This window comes from Castanea sativa, chromosome 12 (assembly GCF_040712315.1).
Source record: "Castanea sativa cultivar Marrone di Chiusa Pesio chromosome 12, ASM4071231v1".
NCBI classification, from domain to species: domain Eukaryota; kingdom Viridiplantae; phylum Streptophyta; class Magnoliopsida; order Fagales; family Fagaceae; genus Castanea; species Castanea sativa.
In genome coordinates, this window is record NC_134024.1 from 47329100 (window position 1) to 47335099 (window position 6000).

Consider the following 6000-nt stretch of genomic DNA (forward strand, 5'->3'; position numbering starts at 1 on the left):
AAGATGATTTTGAAGTCTTCAAATATTTTGTGGATCGAAAAGGATCAAAATAGTGTGTTGAATATCTGGAGTTCGTGTTAGAACTCATACATCATGACTATTTATGATCTGTAATTGTCTACGTTATTATTGCTCTGTACCCATTTTTCTTAGTATTTTTATTTTTATTTTTATTTTTATACAAGATAGAATTCTACTTTAGTCTAATTTAAGTGTATATGTATGTGAAGCTCCCTCTTGGAGATTTGAACCCCAAACCTTGCCCCTCACACCTCACAAGCACATATACTTGTGGAGTGACTATCGCACCAAGAATGTGTGGTGGTCATTTTTCTTAGTAATTGAATATGCAGTTTCGGGATTATTCCACAAAAAAAAAAAAAAAAAAAAAAAAAGAAGAGAGAGAGAGAATAACGTGTGTTTTTTTTTTGCTGAATAGAGAATAACGTGTGTTGACGTTGGTTTACTTGACTTTAGACAGTGCTGTCCTTCGTGTGTGTGTGTGTGTGTATATGTCACAGAAGTAATGAAGTGTTAATTCTGGTCTCTTACAGCCATTGAGCCATAAATGGATTCCAAGACTTCCATTAGGCTTATCATAATCTCGATGCTTTTCTTTCTGTTTCTCTCATCTACAAAGGTGATTGCTGACCCAAGCAATGTCGTCCCACCAGCCAGTGAGTCGTTTAATTAATCTAAGTGTGTTCTCGCGTGCGTGGTTTAAAAGTTTTTTATGAACTAGTTTTATATTTATCCAATTTCTTGTTTTGCTTGCAGAAAAGAAGAGTTCCTTGCCACGAGCAATTGTTGTCCAAAGGAAACTTAAATCGCTGCCCTCGGATGACCCGTCACAGAAAGATGGTCACCACCATCCTTAACATTGCTAAGATGGTTGTGTAATTCTTTAATACCTGTGGGATGTGATACTCATTTTTCTCACATGAAATTGATTCATGATGAGATTTATTATTTATATGAAATAAGAGTGTACCGGATTATTGTATCTCATAAATACTATATAATTTTCTAAGATTGTGGCTATAATTAGGGAATAGTTATGTAATAATTAGACTAAAGTACACATTTGGTCTTAAAGTTTGGGCTGTTTTCATTTTAATTCTTGACATTTTAACATTTTATTTTTGGTCCTTTATGTTTGAATCCATTTTTCTATTGCCTATTTCCATTAACTATCTGATGACACCTGGTAAAATATGGAGTGTGGACAACATATTTTAAAGAACGACACTTATTTGGTACTTGACGGTTCAATGACTAACAAAAACAAGTTATTGGCCCTTGCTTCGTACAATTTTTTCTTTAATTTATTAATTTATAAAAATTATAAGTAGACACGTTATAAGAAAAATTATTCTTCATTTAAAAGAAAATGTATTATTATTATTATTATTATTATATAAATGTTTGTTATTATTTTATGTTGTCCTCTTTTAATTTGTGACTAAATTTGATTACGCTCCATCGCCAGTATTCTGGTTCTAGGTTGGGGTCTCCAGTTAGAGTTGCCTATTGAGGCCGTGGGATTGGAGTTTAAAAGCATTTTAGCTTTAGGGATTTTTGGGATGGTTGAGGTTTGGATTTGGTTGTCTAGGTGTTGTGCGTGGGTAAATTTGTCTCACTCGTAGAATTGTTTAATTCATGTGGGCCAATAATTGTGTGCCACGTGTTTATAATTTTAAAAAATAAATTGGTTTGGTTAATGCCAAATACCACTTCAGCACACTTCAGCACACTATTAAGTCACGTAGAACTTAGAGGAAAGTTTAGAAACCAAACATAAACTTTTGTGTAAGTTTAGAGATAAAAATGATATTATACCCTTTAATTTATAGAAGATTAGAATACCCAAAATTTGAAACCCAATTTCGTTCCTCTCCTCTGTTTTCATTGGATCTTGCCGGAGAATGACCTTCTCCTCTATTTTCATGGGATCTTGCCGGAGAATGACATAGAACTTGACCTCCATTGAATGCAATTTTCAGAGGTTTAGAACTCCCATTATCGGCCTCCATCGAGCTTAGATTCCCACAAGTTTGCGAGCTATTGCACTGGAACCCACTTTTCATTTTCCATAACTCAAACAACTCAAGATTTGGATTAACTGATTAAGGATGGTGGTGAGAGTGGGTTTGCAAACATGAAGGTAAAACCAGTTGTACCATCTGTTTGCTTCGGTTGTGATATGGGATTTAGATCTGGGTTAATACAACAATTAATTATCAATTATCATAGAAAAATCAAAACACAAAATCAAAGATCAAATTGGAGCTACTTGACTTATAAATGGTTTCTTAGAGATTTTATCATAGCACACGGTCATGAAGCCAACAATCCAAAGATGCGAAAAAGCTAAACCTCTGCACAGCCAAACCAACGCTTCATACTGTTACCAAATCCACAAAAACAAAAACAGAATGTGATCGCATTCTATGGCTCTTGTTGCTGTGTTTTACCTTGCGATCTTGGTTTCTTGGATTTTCGTTTAATTTCTAATATAATTTTTCATCGGTGTGGTGGCGGTTAGATTGGTTTCTGATTTTGGGATTTCTAAAATTTCTAATTTTCTTAAAACAACAAATAAATAAATAAATGTTAAGTTTTGACAGGTCATATGTTGAGACCTGATGTGTCAATCTATTTTTCTCCAATAACTGACATGGCACCTTAATTTTAATATTTTTATTAGTGAATTAATGGCTTGGTATAATTTGAACCACTTATTTCAAATGAAAGGTCAAGATTAAAATAACTTTATGTAGTAGATTACACTAGGAACTCTAGGGGATTTTGATCTTGTCTTTTGATTGTTGTTTTAACTTTTAAATCGTTCAGGATGAGAATTAAAATTTAGACCGTTTTGCTGAAATGGTGTTTAAAGTTTAAACTATATTTCATAATAGATACATGTATTACCAGGAGGGTTTGTGAATTAGACTTCTTCCATTATATATACTAATAGATTTGTGTTAACAATGTTTTCTTTAAAAATTCGAAGTAGAATCATCGAAATTCACAGACTATGAATAGTTTATGCTAGAAATGCACTTTCAATTTAGAAGTACATATAAAAAATATCCCGTCAATTAAAAAATATATGGTGAGATAACATGCAGGCAATACTATTAAGAATACTAGCATTTAACCTGGGTAATACGATATTATTAATATTATTTTTTTTTAAAAGAAAAAAATATATGAAGTGTGTCAAATTGAAATAGTTTAGCATGCGTCTTTTTTTTTGGTAAAAAGATTTGAGTCATGTTTTGGGTTTTCAGGGACTTTTTTATTCTATTAGCAATAATAACATGTTATGAAGTAGAAATTTAGTGTTTTAGAGACTTTTGGCTTGAAAGAGGTAAGATAGGCAAAAATATTAGGTGTTTGTGTTTTGATGGAAAGATGGACAACCTTTGTAGATAAACGTGAGGAAAGTATAAAAAATAAAATAAAAATAAAAATCCCTTTAGAGATCCACAGGTATGAGAGTGGGAGAATTTGGAGGTTTCTAGAAATTTTGGATCAAAACTGTGGATAATCTCTTTGAATTTTAAACTATATATAAAAAGCACTAAACCAGAACAAAATTTTTGTAGACTCCAAAAAAAAAAAAAAAAAAAAAAAAACTTACTAAGTCCAGAAAAACAACAACCTTACAATCATGGTTTTGAAACCCAGACCGTTTATTGAACTGTAAAAAGGAGAGATTCAAGGTTTTTGAGGCCGAACTAAAGTCGAACCGGGGTCGAATCGTGATGACATCATAATTATTTTAATAATTATTTTAAATATATATAAAAATATTAAATTAGTAAAAAATAGAAAAATTAACTAAAATAGTCCAATTAAAACTATAAATCCATATTTTAACAATATCTAATATATCCATCTCATGCCCAAATATGAAATATATATTTCTATCGAATAATAATAATAACACATGCAAGGTTAGGCAAATCTAGGGTGACCATTGTGTCATCCCACTGATGGATCAAATGGATCCATGTTAATATTTGAAGTGACTAACCCATTTCACTACCAAAAAAAAATGGTCTACAGCCCCATTTTTAAAACGCAGCTATAGCTCCTAAAAACACAAATACTTATAGCTGCGTTTTGTAGCGTTGCCTATACATCGTGGCAATAGACTGACTTGGAGACCTTGAGTTGAGTGGAGTCTATGGCCTTGCCTAGCAGCATAACTACACAAACAAGAATCCTTTATAATATTTATAATTATTAAATATTTTTTAAGATATAACCTATAAAATTAGGAGTTGGCCACCTTAGCACCAAAAATTCTTAGTTCTGGCCTTGTCCATCAACTTGTGGATTTGGATTCAATATCATGTGTTCTTGTGTAAGATTTATGTTCCAACATCAATTATAACTGTTAACGTGTATGGTATTGTGGGCTTTAGGCCCAATTAGATTACTTGTATAGCATACATTCTTGTACTACACTCTTACTTGTACTGCATTCATATGCCTCCTATATAAAGACACTTATGTATATTGTTTTAGTGAGAAATACAATACAATCATTCAGTATTTCTAACATGGTATCAGAGCCACTGCTCTGACCTTTTTCTTAGTAGTCTTGTCTTTATTGGTGTTACTCCATTCTCAACATTGCTTCTGCCGTCACAACAACTGCCACAGCCTTTCGCTGTTGAACCTCCGATGTCTTCCAGACATCATCCTTGGGTTCCGAACCCGTAGCAACCATCATTGAGGAGTTCCACACTGCAAAGACCACTGCCCCTTTCCGCACAGCCGCGACTTTTACTCCAATTAGTTTTCTACAAGTACCACTAAGATCGTCTTGCACCGATCTACACCTTAGTGGAAGCCGTGAAGCCATTGGAGCCTACACGCGCCCTCACGCACCACTCAAAGATTCTGTGTTGCGTCCCACACGCCGTCATCAGTTCCAATTGACGTCACTCATGATGTCATTAGTGCCACGTTAGCCTTAGCTTACGTTAGCATCTAGTCACCTGCTAACATCTGTACGTCATCTTGCTGACGTCATCACCTCTGACTGAGTGGACTGTTGACTTTGACCGGGCTGTTGACCGTTGACCGGGCTGTTGACTTTGATAGTTGACTTTTTCTCAAAGTTGACTTTTTGCAGTCCAGGTTCTCCTTACTCAGTTTTTCATGTAGATTTCATTTTTCTAGTTTTTTTTTTTTTTTTTTTTTTTTTTTTTTTTTTTTTTTTTTTTTTTTTTTTTTTTTTGCATATTGTATCTCTAAATGGATAAAAAGGATGTTTTTCTTCCTCGCCCCATCAATACTGCATTAGAGGAGAATAAGAATTACTTATCTTGGTCTCAAGCTATGCGCAGTTTTCTTAAGGGTCGCATGCTCTAGCATTATTGTACTGGTGCGATCATTATTCTTATGAAGGGGGCAAGTGAAGAAGCTACTACACTCCTCAGTCGCATGATTGAATGGGATAGTCACAATCACATGATCCTCACATGGATTCGAAACACTTCTATTCCCTCCATCTCCAATCTGTTGGGCAGTTTTGATGATGCAAAATCAGCATGGGATATGTTGGCCAAAAGATACTCCACTACTCATGGATCCATGAAATATCAGTTAGTGGTTGAATTGCATCAAATCATGCAAGAACCAGGGCAATCCATCAATGACTACTATGATTAGCTTCACTTCATTTTGGGACCAAATTGACCTTTCTGATCCAACTTGGGCATGCTCAAAAGATGCTAAAAAATATGCCGCTGTTAGAGATGAATTTCGTCTCTATGAGTTCCCGATGTCACTTCACAAGGACTATGAGCCCATTCGAGGTCAGCTTCTTAATTTTAGTCCTCCTCCCTCTCTTAATACTGCTGCGAACGAGTTAGTAAGAGAAAAAGCTAGCCTTGCAACCCTTCAAGCCCAGAATAAGTTTAATGTTCTGGCTCTTACTCCTTCTGCTCCACCCATAGAGCAACCTCAGTGATCAGG

General features: G+C 34.4%; 1 long non-coding RNA gene across 1 annotated transcript; it reads left to right on the forward strand.

Moving 5' to 3' along the window:
* Nucleotides 1–540: 540 nt before the first annotated feature.
* On the forward strand, nt 541–1030 carry LOC142618345 (uncharacterized). Its single transcript, XR_012841264.1, has 2 exons — nt 541–677; nt 778–1030. It is a non-coding gene; the product is annotated as an uncharacterized LOC142618345 (long non-coding RNA).
* The last annotated feature ends 4970 nt before the right edge of the window (nt 1031–6000 follow it).